Source organism: Triticum urartu, chromosome 1A (genome assembly GCF_056163025.1).
Source record: "Triticum urartu cultivar PI428250 chromosome 1A, HENAU_Tu73, whole genome shotgun sequence".
NCBI lineage: Eukaryota > Viridiplantae > Streptophyta > Magnoliopsida > Poales > Poaceae > Triticum > Triticum urartu.
The window spans coordinates 449,965,382-449,985,418 of NC_141873.1; the positions used below are offsets into that span (position 1 = coordinate 449,965,382).

General features: G+C 43.9%; 1 pseudogene; it reads right to left on the reverse strand.

Annotated features, from left to right (window-relative positions):
* Positions 1–771: 771 nt before the first annotated feature.
* Positions 772–10,778, reverse strand: LOC147991653 (uncharacterized; annotated as a pseudogene).
* Between the last annotated feature and the right edge of the window lie 9,259 nt (positions 10,779–20,037).

Below are 20,037 nucleotides of genomic sequence, written 5' to 3' on the forward strand. Positions count from 1 at the left end.
GTCAGAACGGCTAGGCATACCATATATCAATGGCAAATCCAAAAAGGGACTCTCCTGGAAAACTCTACTCATGCCTTCTCATATCTGCATGCGTGACCGATCGGGTGCGTGTTCTGCGATGAATGGTGAAATCACTAGTTAGATGGTAACCCTTGCAAATATCACTCCCATCTTTTTTTGTGGTGACTAGTGAGCTAACTGCATGTGTGATACTTGTTGTAACCTAAGAGTTTTATATTTTTGTTAATGGTTTATCTCTTGAACCGTGCGTCCAAAACATGAATTGTTTTCGTTGTCATGTTTCGGGCATTGAGATCTTCGAAATAGATCTCATTTTAATAGGTTTAGACAAGTTTTTTCACAAAAAAATGCCAAAAAGGAAATAGAAAAAATAGAAACCTGAGAAAAAAAGAAAACATGAAGATAAAAGGGAAACCAAAGTTATGCTTCCTACAACTAGTAAGCATGCACGTGCAACGCACGTCTCAAATAAAACAAGTTTATATGCTATTTTACAAAATTTTCAGATTGATCCGAAATGTTATTTTGTCTTTCAAATTTTATTTTCAAAAAATGTGGCATATTTCTGATCCAACACGTGCTAATTTTTATTTTAGTGAGTTCTTTTACCAAGCCATTTAAATGTGTCTTATGCACAACGATATGAGCGCGTGTGTAACACATGATCCAGAAACATGTTTTCGCATAAAATTCACTGTCACATAATAATTGTATTATAACTGTTACAAAAATATATTTTAAAAACCGCAACTAAGCATGTCTTGAAGGTCCACCTTTTGAAGCAATGAAGGTCCATCTATAGATGCGATCAATGATGCTTCGTTCAATGTATGGGATATTGTTTTGAGCTTCATTCTCTTCATACTTTAAAAGATGCACCAAAAATTGCTTCCTCAGTTGAAAACCATCCTACATATGCATTATACAACATTGTTGTAACAAGTTGCATGTGCAATGTGTATACAAATAAGCATAGTGTCAATACTTACGTTGGGTATGGGAAAATATAGTTTTCCATCGCACAATGAGTGCATGTAATTAAAAACCAAATAACCGGACAGGGCACTGCATGTATGAAATAAACACATAATGTGAGTCGAATGAATCAATTAATATTATAATGCGTTTAAAAGATTCATACCAATGTGAATTTGTTGGAGCAACAGGAACTATGCATTCCCATTTAGAGATATCATCCTTGAATGCAGGGTTTGCAACTTCAAGCGCAAGGTTTAGGTTGTCGACCACAATTTTAAGTACATTATTCCCCAAAGTGGGTATTGGTATCGGATCAAAAATTGAGACAACTTTTTTGTTTTGATCCAACACGAACAATAGAAATAGCCCAAACATATACCAAGGCAATAAAATCTGCAATGATGAGATAGTTTAGAAATAAATGGAATATTAATTAAGACCAAACAAAGCATTGTTAGAGATGAAAAATTAAAATCTTACCGTATTACATTATGAGATATGATAATCATTACTGTCAGGCCAGCTATGAAACAACCGTTTTAATGTAGCAATTTCCACATTTTCACGATGACTTGAGTCTCGTGCATAGTGGAACATCGACTAAAATAAGAATGAGAAAATATTAATGCAATGAGAAAAAAATGTAATACATGATTATAGTAACTTACATAAAAGTTCAGATCCATATAGTGAGATGGAATGTCTCTGAGAAGCTGGACTTCGTGGCGCGCTAGTATCCGCACAACCATATTAAAGCAATGTATATCCATGTATTCATCATTGTTCAATATGTTTTTTTATTTGTCTCAAATTTAAGCTAACAGGGTACGGATCAGAGCTTTTCACCCATTCGCTCCTGGAAAGTTGAAATACTTTCAATTATAATGACATCAGAGTAATTTATTGGAATACAAAATGAATTAAAAAAATGGCTTACTCTAGTAGAGCGACATCATCAACCATGCTGATGAACAAGCATAGTTCATCTATTAAATCATCATTTGTTGGATTGACAGACGGTGAAAGTATAAATGATTGCGAGCTTGGCTCGACTTCTCCTGATGTATTTGATGTTTTGAAATTCTCAGGAGGTCTATCCAGAATCATACATTGCGTGGGATCTATGTTGTTGTCGTCATATTCCATGTCTTGATTTCTTATGTTATCATCATTCAATTCCGAGTCTAGTAAAATGACAGCTAGTTTTGTTCTAAAATCTGTCATATGTTCCTATTAAAATAGTAATAAGAGTTAATTAGTGATACAACATAGAATAAGTATAATGATACAGAGTGAAAAATACCTGTGTTGGAATGCCAGACAAAATATTTCCTGTGAAGTACTCCATAAAATTTATCATCCACAGACCACAAGATGACCTGCATGATTACAAAACTCAAATTTATCATCCACTTTTATCATTTTCAAAGGGATTCATATTATTTTTTAAAATCATCAAATGATCATGATTATAACAAGCCGCGATGAAAACAAAAATCTCACCCACGCAGCATGTGAACGGGACATGCCCTTTGAAATCTAAAGACATTTTTATTTTGTTTGGAAAAAATGCCACACTCACTTACAATGGGTCACTGGCTTAGTAGTATAGTATAGTAGTATAGAGATTAAAAAAACTGAGTCAACCTTCCACCGCCCCCTCCCCTCACGCTTATCTTTTCCCCATTCTTCACCCAGTCCTCCAAATCCACAGCCTGGCCGCCCCTCCCCTTCCCAATCCCCATCCACAGCCGCCGGAGCTCTCTGCTGGCCGCACCTCTCCTTCGTCAGCAACGCCGGCGGACGCGCATGCCCCTGCTGTGCCCCGCCCCCCCCTTCGTCAGCACCGCCGGCGGACGCGAGCACCCCTGCTCTGCCCGCCCCTTCTTCCTATCCGGTGCTGCTGGGACCCTCCTTCCTCCTGGTGACGGCGGGGCGCTCGAGCCGGGCATGCTCACGGCGACGCCGGGGCCCTCCCTCCTCGTGGCGACGGCGGGGCGCTAGAGCTGGGCATGCTCGCCGGCGACGCCGGGGTTCGCTCGTGCTGATGCACTCGCCGCGGCAGGAACTTCCCTCCCCCTCCACCCTGCTCAGGACGCCATGAAGGTCCGGCTCCGACTGTTCTTCTCCCCTCGATCGGGATGCTCTGCTCTCCAACCCCATCTTGATTACCTTGTCCGTTTCGGTCAGGAGTAGGAGCAGTTGCTGCTGGCGACCTCCATATTGATTAGGATCACCACGATGACCTCCGCGTGCTGTGCTCGGGACCCTCCCTATGCTTCTCGTCGCTCCTCTGGGTCCAGGTTAGTCTCTCCGACCCCGCCGCCTGCTGGTCCCCACCAAATCGGTGCATATGTGTATACTTTCAGCTCGTATACTTTGACATATCCATGCTTTATTCTTGTTGTGCAGAAACTTCTTTTGTGATGCAACTAATGGGGAAATACAAAAATACAAATAATGTCGATTACTTTGAGCCTTTTAGTTAGAAGGTATACCAATCTCTTTGCAGTGTGCTCTTAATATACTCTTCTCTTGGCCATGCTGAGATGTTTAAGTCTTTCTACTTATCAGTATTTAGTTCCATTTGAAGCGATGCATATTCGAATACATTTTCCAGTCCTTTGAGTTGTTGAATGAATAAATGACAAAGTATTAGCATCACAACCGAACAAGCCCAGAAATCGTCTTATCAAAAGATGGTGTAGTGGGACTAATGACTAACCATAGCGGTGAGGTCTTTGCGGCCCATTCCTGGGCCCAGCGAGTCGAGCACCTGGATGCATCGCTGCCCTGTATTTATAACTGCTAGGTACCAATGGAAGTGTTCAATGTTAACTGGAACGAATATCTGAAAATAGGGTTTTTGTTAGTTTAGGTCCCATATACAAACTTTCGTCCTTGATTGAATTCATAGTAATATGTATGGAACGGAGACTCACCATATCATTTTCTAAATAAGTTTTAGCTCTGTTTAATACCCACCTTGGCACGTCATCCCGTATAGAGCTAAATTCCTTTATCATCTTAGAGATGCATGCATTTTCTAAGAACACACTTCCACCTGACCTCATCTGTAGATGCTCTTTAGCACTTATGCAATGTATGTATGCGTCTATGATCTGCAATATTAAGTAAACACCTTGGTTATAGGAGAGAATAAAAACTCATGTTAAAATAGCATGGTCTTGTCTATATATACTTACTTCGTCGCCAAGAAATTCTTCGGGGAGTAATAGACGTTCTAAGTGTCGTCTTTTGAGACAAGTTTTTTCACGCGAGGAAACAAAAAAAATCTCAAAAACCTAGAAAAAACCAAGCAATTTTTTCTCAAAACATGTGAAGAAATAAAAAGAACATGTCTGTCGTGATTGCGCTTAACGTGCGACATGTCAGAACGGCTAGGCATACCATATATCAATGGCAAATCCAAAAAGGGACTCTCCTGGAAAAGTCTACTCATGCCTTCTCATATCTGCAAGCGTGACCGATCGGGTGCGTGTTCTGCGATGAATGGTGAAATCACTAGTTAGATGGTAACCCTTGCAAATATCACTCCCATCTTTTTTTGTGGTGACTAGTGAGCTAACTGCATGTGTGATACTTGTTGTAACCTAAGAGTTTTATATTTTTGTTAATGGTTTATCTCTTGAACCGTGCGTCCGAAACATGAATTGTTTTCGCTGCCATGTTTCTGGCATTGAGATCTTCGAAATAGATCTCATTTTAATAGGTTTAGACAAGTTTTTTCACAAAAAATTGCCAAAAAGGAAATAGAAAAAACAGAAACCCGAGAAAAAAACATGAAGATAAAAGGGAAACCAAAGTTATGCTTCCTACAAACAGACAGTCATGCTTTTTTACTTTTCGTTGTGCTTCACCGTGAAACATAACTATACTTTTCAATTTTCAAAAAATACACACTATGAGAAGGACATATGTGCTTCACGTCGAAGCACAGATATGCTTTTGTTGTGAAGCACATCTGATATTTGCAGCAAGGGCATTACTTAACCTCAAAATGATGAAACAACTTTTTTCACGTGAGGAAACAAAAAAATCTCAGAAACCTAGAAAAAACCAAGCAATTTTTTCTCAAAACACGTGAAGAAATAAAAAGAACATGTCTGTCGTGATTGCGCTTAACGTGCGACATGTCAGAACGGCTAGGCATACCATATATCAATGGCAAATCCAAAAAGGGACTCTCCTGGAAAAGTCTACTCATGCCTTCTCATATATGCAAGCGTGACCGATCGGGTGCGTGTTCTGCGATGAATGGTGAAATCACTAGTTAGATGGTAACCCTTGCAAATATCACTCTCACCTTTTTTTGTGGTGACTAGTGAGCTAACTGCATGTGTGATACTTGTTGTAACCTAAGAGTTTTATATTTTTGTTAATGGTTTATCTGTTGAACCGTGCGTCCGAAACATGAATTGTTTTCGCTGTAATGTTTCTGGCGTTGAGATCTTCAAAATAGATGTCATTTTAATAGGTTTAGACAAGTTTTTTCACAAAAAATGCCAAAAAAGGAAATAGAAAAAACAGAAACCCGAGAAAAAAAAGAAAACATGAAGATAAAAGGGAAACCAAAGTTATGCTTCCTACAAACAAACAATCATGCTTTTTTACTTTTCGTTGTGCTTCACCGTGAAACATAATTGTACTTTTCACTTTTCAAAAAATATACATATGAGAAGGACATATGTGCTTCACGTCGAAGCACAAATGTGCTTTTGTTATGAAGCACATCTGATATTTGCAGCCAGGGCATTACTTAACCTCAAAATGATGAAACAAGTTTTTTCACGTGAGGAATCAAAAAAAATCTCAAAACCTAGAAAAAACCAAGCAATTTTTTCTCAAAACAGACATGTCAGAACGGCTAGGCATACCATATATCAATGGCAAATCCTAAACGGCGCTCATAGCGTCGGTTATAGTGTTAATGGTACACGGCGCACACCCCCCCTTCCCCGATGGGCCAGCCCATGATCATTTTTTTCCTTCGTAAACTGCTGCAAAAACAAGCGCTGATAAGGATTCGATCCCGCGCGGTGAGGTTACAGCGCAACACTCGCTAACCACCCGAGCATGGTCAGTCATGTGATCATGTGCAGCTTCTTCTTTCTTGTATTCGTTTTTTCCTTTTTCTTTTTTTCTTTTTATTTCTTCTTTCTTTTATTTATTATTTTCCTTTTCCGTTTTCTTTCTTTATTTTTTTCTAATTCGATATAAAAAGTTCACCGGATTGTATGAACGTTTTTTCAAATTTGATGAACTTTTTTCAAAATTCATGATTTCTTTTCAAATTCGATGAACTTTTTTTCCAAATCCGTGAACTATTTTTCAAATTCGATGAACTTTTTTCAAATTAGGTGGTATTTTTTGAAATTCGATGAACTTTTTCTCAAGTTCAATAAACTTTGTTTTGAAGTTTGTGAACCTTTTTGAAGATAGATGATCTTTTTTGAAAGTCGGTGAACTTTTTTTGAAATTCAATGAACTTATTTTTCAAAATCGATGAACTTTTTCCCAAAATCAACAAACTTTTTGAAATTTTGCGAACTTTTTCCTAATTCATAAATTTGTTTTGAATACATGAAGTTTTTTCCAAGTCGTGATTGTTTTTAATATTTTGTTCTGATCTTTTTCCAAAAAAATAACGTTTTTTCTTGAATGTATGTGGAAGAAATAGTGCAGCAATGTTTTAACTATTTTGTAACATAAACATTCACAATCTGGTAGTAGCTCTAGTGGTTAAGCAACATGCGCACCACCTAAACGGTGGTAGCTCGAATCCTCACGGGAGCACACTTTTTTATCGAACAAAACTGGGTTTTTTTTGAACAAAACCAACTCGTTAGCACGGCAGCGTTGATGGGGCCGGCCCACCCAAGAGAGCGCGTGAGCGCCGGGTTCGTCTGGCGGCGCTAAAAGCGCCAGTTAGGGAGAGCTCCTGCCCAGCGCCTTATGCGCCCTTTGACGCAACTGGCGCCCACTGCACCACGCTAGTGGGCCGGCCCATGAGAATGCAATGCAAGGCAGTGCAAAAAATGTATTAATGTGCAGAAAAACTACCCGAGAAACTAAATCTTGATAGGATTTGATCCTGCGCCAGTTAGCTCCAAAGCTTGGTGGCCAACCAATAGACCTATTAAGCTCTTATTGACAGATTGCAACACGAAATCTCTAAGAAATAACTTTAGACGCCCTTTTTAGAAAACGGGATTTCTTTTGAAAAGAAATATGAACAAAATTTGAATGTCCACAAATTTAAAAAAAATCACGAATTAGAAAAAAAGTTCATATATTCACGATTCAAAGTTTCATAAAACTGAAAAAGTTCATCGGTTTTCAAAAAAAGTTCATCGACTTTGAAAAAAGTTCACTGATTTTCAAAAAAAGTTCACCAATTTTCAAAAAAAAGTTCACCAATTTTCAAACAAAGTTCATCGAGATTGAAAAAAGTTCATCAACTTTGATAAAAAAGTTCATCGATTTGAAAAAAGGTTCATTGTTTTTTTAAAGTTCATCACATTTGAAAAAAGTTCATCGAATTTGAGAAAAGTTCATCGAACTTGAAAAAAGTTCACCGTTTTTGCGAAAATTTGGTCACCTTTAAAAAAGTTCACTCATTTTAATAAGAAAGAGAAAAAAAACAAAGATAGAAAATGAAACAGGGAAAACAACTGCCTTTTCTGCGTTTATACATAAAGAAAATAAAAAGAACAACCATAACACATGTGGTGATGGCTACCTAAACGAACGGGCGGGGTTAGAGTCGCGGCTAGCGCACCTTTTTTGGGGAATTTTTAAGAAACAGGAAAGCAAGATGGTATCAATGTAGGAAGCGCTCTCAAATGACCGCGAGGTTCCGTGGGACGCGTGCGGAGCGCTCCCGCAAAGGAAAACCAGTTGCGCGGTTGGTTCCCGGTTTTCCCTTTCCGGTTTGTGGTTTGCTGCGTTTTGTAGTTTGACCCTCGAACTACCTGAATTTTCCGTTTTCCCTTTCTGCGTGAAAACACAAAAAAAAAATACTGGTTCGCGCGGTTGGTTACCTTTTTCCCTTTCTCGTTTCCCTTTTTGTTCCCATTATATTTCTGGGTAATGGGGATTTATGGGGTAGTTACGGGCGGGGACTACCAACACTATCAGATGTCACCTTTCAAGTAAAGAAAAAAGCAACTTTTTAATGAAAAAAAGCAGTCTGCAGAATCATTCAATCACGTTGTACGTCGTCATGTGACATTTGATAATCATTTAATTTTCATAAACATCTTGAAGGGGGGCATAGGTCGAAGTGTGTGTTGGTCGTGCGACGCGTTAGTCGTGCGGCGTGTGACACGGCGCCTCCGGCGCCAGGGAACCTCCGGCTTGCCTTCGGCTCGTTTAATTTTCATAAACATCTTGAAGGGGGGGCATAGGTCGAAGTGTGTGTTGGTCGTGCGGCGCATCAGTCGTGCGGCGTGTGACCCGGCGCCTCCGGCGCGAGGGAACCTCCGGCTCGCCTTCGGCTCGTTTAATTTTCATAAACATCTTGAAGGGGGGGCATAGGTCGAAGTGTGTGTTGGTCGTGCGGCGTGTGACACGGCGCCTCCGGCGCGAGGGAACCTCTGGCTCGCCTTCGGCTCATTTTAATTTTCATAAACATCTTGAAGGAGGGCATAGGTCGAAGTGTGTGTTGGTCGAAGTGTGTGTTGGTCGTGCGGCGCGTTGGTCGTGCGGCGCGTTGGTCGTGCGGCGTGTGACATGGCGCCTCCGGCGCGAGGGAACCTCCGGCTCTCCTTCGGCTCATTTAATTTTCATAAACATCTTGAAGGGGGGGCATAGGTCGAAGTGTGTGTAGGTCGAAGTGTGGCACGGCGCCTCCGACGCAAGGGAACCTGCTTGTTTAATTTTTATATAGCAGGTTGTGCTGAAGGCACGGGTTTGAATCATGTGTTTGAAGCATGTGCTGAAGTTTGTGCTGAACGTTGTGCTGAAGGCACGGGTTTGAAGTAATTGCAGTCATGTCTGTTTACGAGCTAGGTTTGTGCGTGCATTCACATGTGTGTATACTACGAAGGCATTGGTATGTTGCCTGCGGAGGCATGGGTTTGAAGCATGTGAAGTCACGTGTGTGTAGGAGCTAGCTACAGTTGAGGCGTTCTTGGTATGTTTGTGTCTGGATATTTCCCGGAGGCATGGTGACCAGGGTTTGGTGGCACAAAGGCCATTTCATCTCTGGAGCCACGGGAGGATGATCTCCAGAGTCACGCGTAAGGCTATGAGTGTGTGTGTATATTGCCCGGAGGCATGGTGACCCAGGGTTTGGTGGCACAAAGGCCATTTCATCTCTGGAGCCACGGGAGGGTGGTCTCCAGCTCTGGAGGCACGGGAGGGTGGTTTTCAGAGTCACGCGTAATGGTATGTGTGTGTCTGTGGATATTGCCCAGAGGCATGGTGACCCAGGGTTTGGTGGCACAAAGGCCATTTCATCTCTGGAGCTACGGGAGGGTGGTCTCCAGCTCTGGAGGCACGGGAGGGTGGTTTTCCGAGTCACGCGTAATGGTATGTGTGTGTCTGTGGATATTGCCCGGAGGCATGGTGACCCAGGGTTTGGTGACACAAAGGCCATTTAAGCTCTGGAGCCACGGGAGGGTGGTCTCCAGAGTCACGCGTAAGGCTATGAGTGTGTGTGTATATTGCCCGGAGGCATGGTGACCCAGGGTTTGGTGGCATAAAGGCCATTTTATCTCTGGAGCCACGGGAGGGTGGTCTCCAGCTCTGGAGGCACGGGAGGGTGGTTTTTAGAGTCACGCGTAATGGTATGTGTGTGTGTGGATATTGCCCGGAGGCATGGTGACCCAGGGTTTGGTGGCACAAATGCCTTGTCTTCTCTAGAGCCATGGGAGGGTGGTCTCCATCTCTGAAGGCATGGGAGGGTGGTTTTCAGAGTCACGCGTAATGGTATGTGTGTGTGTGTGGATATTGCCCGGAGGCATGGTGACCCAGGGTTTGGTGGCACAAAGGCCTTGTCTTTTCTGGAGCCACGGGAGGGTGGTCTCCAGCTCTGGAGGTACTGGAGGGTGGTTTCCAGAGTCACGCGTAATGGTATGTGTGTGTGTGGATATTGCCCGGTGCATGGTGACCCAGGGTTTGGTGGCACAAAGGCCTTGTCACCTCTGGATGCACGGGAGGGTGGTCCCCAGAGTCATGCGTAATGGTTCGTTTTGGTAGTCAGTGTTGTCGTATAAATAAGAAGAGGCATTGTTGTTTATAGTTTACTGGCATTCTCTGGTGATGTAAGAGGCATTGTTGTCGAAATACTTCTCTTTTCAACATGAACACGCAATTTCTAACTACATTACATAGAAATGTGAGTTATTGACAAATTTTTTTGTCATGTCTAGATAGAATTAGCCTCACGGGCTAAATCAAAAAGTTTTAGTCTTCATTTTTGCTCAAGATCTTGCTAATCTCGTCACCCATTTCACTAGCTTTGACTTAATTCATCTCGCTACTTAAGAGAATTTACATTGCCTCTGCCCTCCAATCTTCGACCTCAACCTGTGAAATTTTGCCAAGAAGAGAAGTATATTATTAGAGTTTGTGCATATAAGTTGTTTATAAGTGAATCTATATAAACTTACTGTCAAATCTTCTATGTCTTGGACAAACTTTTCACCATTGTAGATGAATGCAATTTTTAAAACAGCAAATGTTGATTCTCCCTTTTTGTAACGCCCGAATAAATAAGCTACAGTAATCCCCTGATAATGATGCCAGGTCATCGCTTTTACTGTTTGCTAGGAATCACTTAGATTTGAACTAAGTTCAAATTCTGTTTTAAAATAAAGTCAAAATATTAATTACCATAGCTGCAAAACAAAAGTGTCCATAATGTTGCATAAATTCCCAAAGCTATTGTAAAAATAAAACCAACATTTTTGAAACTCCAAAAATGTCCATAGCAATTAAAACAAAGGTTCAACCCCACTTATGAGAGACATTTAAATTTATACATAATTTGTTTAAACTTCAAATAGATCCCAAACTTTTGGTGCAACACCAAAATATTATGCTAAATTTATGTGCCAAGATTCACATGTGACAAAAATCATTTGGTAGCTAGAAGAAATAGAAATTGGTAGTGAAACTAAAACAGAAAAGAATAAAAAGGAAAGGAGCAAACAACGGTGCAACTGGGCCTTAAAAGAATAGTGAGGCCCAGCCCACTAGCGACCTCTCCTTCTTCCCCTGTTCACCCGAGTGTGGTGGCTCCCGTGTGAACGTCCATGCCGCAGATCATCCGCGTGTCGACCATCCGGCCCCTCCTCGGCGACTACAAGGCGCCCTCGTTCCCCTCGGCTGAACCCTAGGCCATTCCCCCTTCCTCGCGTCGCCCCCTTCCTCACAGTACACACAACCACCGCCATGGCAATGAATCACCTCGTCGCCGTGGCCAATGTCGACTTTACGTCGAGTTAGCGTGTCTAGAAGAACCGCTGCTGCTCTCTGCTTCGTCCACGAGGGCCAGATCGAATGCATCCTCGCTGCATCGCCGGACCGCGCCGATCCCCTTCGTCGGTGTTCGCCTCGGCCATGGCTTCAACCCACCGTCGTCCGAACCTCCCCGACCCCCTCACGAGCTCGCCATCCACCCCCTCTCGGTGAGCTGTCGCCCCAACCCTTCTCCTTTGTTCCCGATGCAGTAGGCCGCCACACCGCCCACGTCGGCAGCGTCCCGTACACCCTGCTAGCGAATGCCGACCGCGCCGGGGCTGCGCCTTCCGCCACTTCTGCTCCCCTGCATCGCGCTGCCCCACCCCTCTACGCCCTTAGCCCCCGCCGCGGCCCCGCTCAGCACTGCTGCTGCTGCTGCTGCCCGCCTCCGTCGGTGGCCCGTGCTACTCGCCCCCCCGCCTGCTACCTTCGCCTCTGCTGCCCCCGCTACTGCTCCTCCGCGTGCTGCCGCCTCTGCTACGGCCCCGCTGCCGCGCATCGCCGCACCCGGCCGAGGCGACTTCCGCCCTGCTTCATCCGGCCAGACCCGCCGTTGTGCCTCGCTTGCCTCCCGTCGTTGCTGGCGTCGGTGGCAGGCTCTGCCCGCGACTGCGCGCGCCTGCAGCCCCTTCTGCGCTCACCGCCGCCAGCCATGACGGCGCCCGCCTCCACCACTACTCCGCTGGCGCCGCCCCACTCCGCCTTCCCCCCACTCTGCCGCCCCACGCCGGCCATGCCCCCTCGCCGCACCCGCACCTTGCTTCCCCCCTGCCCCCCGCCAGCGCCCGGGCTCGCCCCATCGGGCGCCTGTGGCTGCGCCCGCGTCGCCTAGTGCCCGCTAGGCCTTCGGCCTCAGACAGCCGGGACCCACGCCCCTGTTTTATAAAAAAAGGAGATTAAAAATATAAATATAAATATATATATATATAAATAATAATAGTAATTAAAATAATTAATTAAATTAATGGTACTTAATTAGCCTAATCATTTAGTTAAACTAATTAACCATGATTAATTAACCCGCTAATTAGTCTAACTACTACTAATTATCTAGTAGTCATTGACGAATGGGCCCCATCTGTCAGTTCGACCGGTCAACGGTCACAGTTGACCGCTGATGTCATGTTGACACTTTGCTGACGTCATCACTCCATTTCAGTTAATATAAATAACTCCGGAAAATGGTTTAATCTTTAAAAATTAATATAAAATAAACCCTAGCTCGGATGGAAAAACTTTGTACATGAAAGTTGGTCAGAACGACGAGACGAATCCGGATACGCAGACCGTTCGTCCGCCACACATCCCTAGCATAGCGAACACACAACTTTCCCCTCTGGTTCATCTGTTTGAAAACGCGAAACACCGAGGATATTTTCCCGGATGTTTCCCCCCTTCACCGGAATTACCTCATATTGCGTTAGGTCACCCCTAGCACCGCGCATTGCCATGTTATGCTTTGTGTTGCTTTGTTTGCTCTGTTATTTATTGTGTTCCCCCTCCGTTACTTCTTTCCGATAGACCCCGAGACCGCTGCCGGTACCCCCGATCGACTATGCTGTTGACGACCCCTCTCTCTTGCCAGAGCAACCAGGCAAGCCCCCCCTTGATCACCAGATATCGCCTACTCTTCTCTGTACTGCTTGCATTAGAGTAGTGTAGCATGTTACTGCTTTCCGTTAATCCTATCCTGATGCATAGCCTGTCCTTGCTACTACTGTTGTTACCTTTACCTGCAATCCTAATGCTTAGTATAGGATGCTAGTTTATCATCAGTGGCCCTACCTACTTGTCCGTCTGCCATGCTATACTATCAGGCCGTGATCACTCGGGAGGTGATCACGGGTATATACTATATACTTTATACATGATACATGTGGTGACTAAAGTCGGCTCGGCTCGTGGAGCACGCGCGAGTGATTCACGGATTGGGGGCTGAAAGGACCTTTGTCCCAACGGCCCTTTGTGTGGATCTTTGTGGCGAAGCGACATGGCAGGTTGAGACCACCTAGGAGAGAGGTGGGCCTGGCCTGGTCGGCGTTCACGGTTATTTCAAGATAACACGTTTAATGAGATCTTGGTATTTGATCTGAGTCTGGCCACTGGCCTATACGCACTAACCATCTACGCGGGGACAGTTATGGGCACTCGACGTCGTGGTATCAGCCGAAGCCTTCGTGACGTCAGCGACTGAGCGGCGCGCGTCGGGTTGGACCGCGTAATGCAACTTCCTTTGTAATGGAGGTTGCTAGGTCTGCTCTCCGGCCGCCCTCGCAACGTGCAGGTGTGTAATGGGCAATGGGCCCAGACCCCTGCGCCATAGGATTTAGACAGGCGTGCTGACCTCTCTGATGTGCCTAGGTAGGGCTGCGATGTGTTGATCTTTCGAGGCTGGGCATGACCCAGGAAAGTGTGTCCGGCCAAATGGGATCGAGCGTGTTGGCTTATGTGGTGCACCCCTGCAGGGAAGTTGATCTATTCGAATAGCCGTGTCCCTCGGTAAAAGGACGACCCGGAGTTGTACCTTGACCTTATGACAACTAGAACCGGATACTTAATAAAACACACCCTTCCAAGTGCCAGATACAACCGGTGGTCGCTCTCTCACAGGGCGACGAGGGGAGAATCATCGATTAGGTTTATGCTATGCGATGCTACTTGGTGAACTTACCATCTACTCTCTTCTACATGCTACAAGATGGAGGTGGCCAGAAGCGTAGTCCTCGACAGGATTAGCTATCCCCCTCTTATTCCGGCTTTCTGCAGTTCAGTCCACATATGATACCCTTATTCCATTTGATACCAATGCATACATATGTAGTGTAGCTCCTTGCTTGAGAGTACTTTGGATGAGTACTCACGGTTGCTTTGCTCCCACTTTTCCCGTTTCTATACTCGATTGCTGCGACCAGACGTTGGAGCCCAGGAGCCAGACACCACCGTTGACGACGACTCCTACTACACTGGAGGTGCCTACTACTACGTGCAGCCCGCTGACGACGACCAGGAGTAGTTTAGGAGGATTCCAGGCAGGAGGCCTGTGCCTATTTCGATCTGTATCCCAATTTGTACTAGCCTTCTTAAGGCAAACTTGTTTAATTTATGTCTGTACTCAGATATTGTTGCTTCTCCTGACTCATCTATGAGCGAGCTCTTGTATTCGAGCCTTTGAGGCCCCTGGCTTGTAATATGATGCTTGTATGACTTATTTTATTTGTAGAGTTGTGTTGTGATATCTTCCCGTGAGCCCCTGATCTTGATCGTACACGTTTGTGTGTATGATTAGTGTATGATTGAATCGGGGGCGTCACAAGTTGGTATCAGAGCCGACTTCCTGTAGGAATCCCCCTTCCACACTCCTTGGCCGAAGTTGAGTCTAGTCATTACAAAACTTTTACTAACATGGCTGTGTGCCTTATGGGCCCACATTGCCATTGGGTGGTATTAGGATCTTTTATTCCTCGTCTATACTCTGGGATTCTGATCTCTCTTCTATTCGGGTGAAATGGTTTTACTAACTCTAACATTAGGATCTCGTGATCACATCCACCCGAAGAGCCCCTTGTTACAGATGATCTCCTGCTGTACCAAAGGATTCCGAAGATACTCTCTGTTGTTCTCTTGAGACTTTGTGCCCATTGCTTTTGCCATCCCCTACCACCGAAATATCCCTATGGGTAAATACCGACACCTGTCATCCTTACTTTTATTCCTAGTTAATCTTGTTATTACAAGATACCCCGAAATTCTCTCTATTGTTCCGAAAATACCTTGTGCCCACTGCCCTTGCAGTTCTTTGCAACCTGAATACCCCTACGAATGATTTCTCGCACTTATCGAGTATCCGCTCATCCCTAGTTGATTCACGTATTTCACAAAAGTCTTCGAAATACCATTCGGTCTTCCAAAAATCCTGAGCAGCCTATTGCTCTTGAAATTCTTGCTTGCTTCCATTATGGTTAATCCCATAAGTCTCATAATCTTATTGGCATCCTTTGCCACTATCATTTTGAGCCCATTGATTCAATGAGTGTGAATGCTCGCAATCCTCAACCAGATCCTAGAATTCATCCTTCCGGCTCAGACGCCATTTTAAACATGAGTTGTTTCTCGACCAATCAAATTGTTGATGATTGTAACTCTAAGACTATTCAACTCATCCATCCCTATTCAGAGCATTGCTTTTGATCCCTTGACTTGGAATCATAATTCCTGTGCAATTGAGATTTGAGTTAGTCAGTTGTTTCTATCATCTGATCCATTTGCATTCTTTCTTCTTCTGGCAGAGTACCAATACTCACATCAGCTCCGTTGTGGATTGTCAGATCCATTGTTGGATTTCATCCGACATCGTCCTTAATATTCAATAACCTTGTGAGCCTTTCCGCAGGTATATAATGCCTTTGGTAAATTGTATCCTCTGCCTTGTCAACCATGCTCTACTTTCGAGCTTGTGTTATTTACTCCTGAAGTTTGTGATATATGTTCCAAAGATGCCCCGATGGGTTGAACCTATGCCTTCCTTAATCTGTGTGAACCCGAAAGATTTCATGGGTCATACTTATATGGTATTGCACCAAGTAAAACTTTCAACAGCTATTGTCATTTTCAAAAAAGCGAGAGGTGAATGGCAGGTTGTACATTGAAGAAGTGGGAGTCGACCTTGAACTTTTTGTTCATGCCCATGGACACGATGTAGATCCTTCCATAGAAGCTTCTTGTAATAATAACTATTTCCTTGATATAATATCCTTTGGTATGGTGAATTGATCCTTTGCAATCATGGTTCCGACCATATGTTCTTCTTTGATCCCATTTCTCGGGCAAGTTTAAGCACTTGTCTTCTATGGGTCATTACACCTGTCCAACCTTTACTTTGATCTTTCATCGAGTATTACACCCTGGTATCTCGAGATTATCACGGAACTGCATAACTTCTTATGAGTTCTCCATCAAGTACTACAATCTCACTAATTCCATTTTTTTCTTCACGGGCCCTGAGTCATTAAACACTCAAGGACACCTATAACTGAATTGAGTCTGCATCACGATTAAACAACTATTAGTAATCTTCTTTACTTACAAGTTTGTACTCGATCACTTCATTTCTAGCCTGATCGGCTATATCAGTATCGTGCTGACTTTAACTGTGCTACCTGATCCTTATTCCTGGAGCACCACTTTCGGCGATGAGCTAAGCTTACGTCGATCTTCCTTGTCTTATCATTTCACCTCGAACAGCAAGCCTGATTATGGGTTGGTGTCGTATACGTGGTTCCAATAATCTTTCGCTGCATTAGTCCTGTTGCTTGATGTAGCTGTTGTTCAATTGCTTCTTCGTGGAGCCTTTCGACAAAATTTGTCATGATCATCATAAACATTCTGAGCTCTTCCAGGATATTAGTTGAATTCATGTTGAGAAATACCATCCTTGCCCTTGATGATTTGGGTTAACATCGACAACATCCTTGATTTCCCTTCCCACACAAAACTTGTTCTAGTTTTGCATTGTACCTCGAGTTCCTTGCTATCTGACTTATGTTATGCTCTACCTTGGAGTATTACCATCGTTTATGTCAAGAATGTCGTGAGGATTTCACCACCTCTTATGAATTATTGGTGCAAGTAATACTTCTCACCATATCCGTTCATTCCTTGGTCCCCGTGTGTTTCTAACCAGAAAACCGACAATTGAACTATGATGTGCCACTTCAAAAGTTCTAGCAACACTATTGCTTTGAAGTTAATGGTCGATATTTCATTCTTAGACCATTGGTTATCGAATCACCATTCTAACATTGATCATACTACCTAAGCCCATATTTCGGGTGCACTTTTCAACCAATGTTTATTTGTGTATGTTTTCCTCGAGCATACCTCATTATATCATTTGATCTGACGAATGTTATCTCCTTGTTCACATAATTGTGGAAATCCATTTTATTGGAAATCTCGATGAATTTTTCGCTGAGTCCACCAGCCACATCCTCATCCTCTCCTTGGTTTAATGATGAACTCTTTTTTCGGAACTTGATTTCATAGATCATTTCCTGAGAATCTTACAATGGCATCTCGTCAATTTGTGTTGCTCATTTCTTCTCAGGCATCCTGAGTCTGAGGTATTGTTACCGTTTCCTTTTCAGCAAGGTTGTCCATTCTTCCATGAGGAAATTGTAAAACTTATTCTACAAGTTATTCATGATGGATCCTTTGTGTTTCCAAAGTCTGATCTTCATCTGATGACCATGTCTATGCTATCTTGAAGCATGTCTATGGTACTCTGATTTTCAACAAGAACATTTGAAGCCCAATGTTAAATGTTTCTTGCTCAATTATCCAAACACCATAGTATGGCTAATGTCATGAAATTTCTCTTCCCTTACCTAAAGAGTTTTCTACATTATATCATGTCATGGATATCATGCTCTACTTGTCCTTGGGAAGGATATACCCTTGAAATATGTGTTTAAACACATTTTCCTTTCCATTGTTCTGTTTAATCTGATAATCATATTTTCCTTTCCATTGTTTGGTTTAACCTTTCTTGTGATCTATATGATCTAAGCAGTAATATTCTCCTGCTTGTGTAAACACCTCGGTGTACAGTTCTATCAGCAAGACCCTGTTACTATTATTGATGACATCCCGGTAGCCACCGATGGACAAGAACCTTGCCTATTGGTCCGCCTCGTTCAACCAGCAGGAAAAATGGTTCTCTTCGTCCCTCGCCCTTGGTACCGATGTTGTTGCTGACATAACTGACACGCGATACTCTGACCTGCCTTGCCATCTTGATCGTGCAAATTGATTAGCGCCTTCCTGTTGTTAACCCACATGGCGGGCCCATAATCCACAGTTCCATAGGATCGAAACCTGACTCTCCTATACACCCCTGTTGCCAAAGATATTCCTCGCTCTTGGCTCCATAAGTAATTCACGAGCCACCTTCCGAAAGATCATCAATTCTGGTATCAAACACAACACTTATTCCCGTTGCTCTGAAACCCCTCGCACACTCTATTTCAGGCATCGAATGATTTCCTACCTGCTTAAAAACTTCCCGTTCTTACTTTAAATCTCTCGATGTAATTCCTGAGTTCCAGCTCGAGAGGTACTTATATGTTCCTTCATGGGATAAACCCATATGATTAACCCTTATAGCATTCTATCATTGGAGGACTGCCCCCTTACCTATTCATAAGTACGATGAAGATCCGGAAGGAAGGATGACAGCTTCGTGATGACACAACGATTTATAGGAATGACGACTTCAAAGTAAGGGATCAACTTCTTTGAGAAGAGCAACCTAAAACGAGAAGACCCATTAGAACTTCGTAACCTATCCTTCCCCTTAGCTATACCTCTTAAATCTCGGGACGAGATTTCTTGTAGTGGAGGAGATTTGTAACGCCCGAATAAATAAGCTACAGTAATCCCCTGATAATGATGCCCGGTCATCGCTTTTACTATTTGCTAGGAATCACTTAGATTTGAACTAAGTTCAAATTCTGTTTTAAAATAAAGTCAAAATATTAATTACCCAAGCAGCAAAACAAAAGTGTCCATAATGTTGCATAAATTCCCAAAGCTATTGTAAAAATAAAACCAACATTTTTGAAACTCCAAAAATGTCCATAGCAATTAAAACAAAGGTTCAACCCCACTTATGAGAGACATTTAAATTTATACATAATTTGTTTAAACTTCAAATAGCCCCCAAACTTTTGGTGCAACACCAAAATATTATGCTAAATTTATGTGCCAAGATTCACATGTGACAAAAATCATTTGGTAGCTAGAAGAAATAGGAATTGGTAGTGAAAACTAAAACAGAAAAGAATAAAAAGGAAAGGAGCAAACAACGGTGCAACTGGGCCTTAAAAGAATAGTGAGGCCCAGCCCACTAGCGACCTCTCCTTCTTCCCCTGTTCACCCGAGTGTGGTGGCTGCCGTGCGAACGTCCATGCCGCAGATCATCCGCGTGTCGACCATCCGTCCCCTCCTCGGCGACTACAAGGCGCCCTCGTTCCCCTCGGCTGAACCCTAGGCCATTTCCCCTTCCTCGCGTCGCCCCCTTCCTCACATTACACACAACCGCCGCCATGGCAATGAACCACCTTGTCGCCGCGGCCAACGTCGACTTTACGTCGAGTTAGCGTGTCTAGAAGAACTGCTGCTGCTCTCTGCTTCGTCCACGAGGGCCAGATCCAACGCATCCTCGCTGCATCGCCGGACCGCGCCGATCCCCTTCGTCGGCGTTCGCCTCGGCCACGGCTTCGACCCACCGTCGTCCGAACCTCCCTGACCCCCTCACGAGCTCGCCATCCACCCCCTCTCGGTGAGCCGTCGCCCCAACCCTTCTCCTCTGTTCCCGATGCAGTAGGCCGCCACACCGCCCACGTCGGCAGCGTCCCGTACCCCCTGCTTGCGAATGCCGACCGCGCCGGGGCTGCGCCTTCCGCCACTGCTGCTCCCCTGCATCGCGCTACCCCACCCCTCTGCGCCCTTAGCCCCTGTCGCGACCCCGCTCAGCACTGCTGCTGCTGC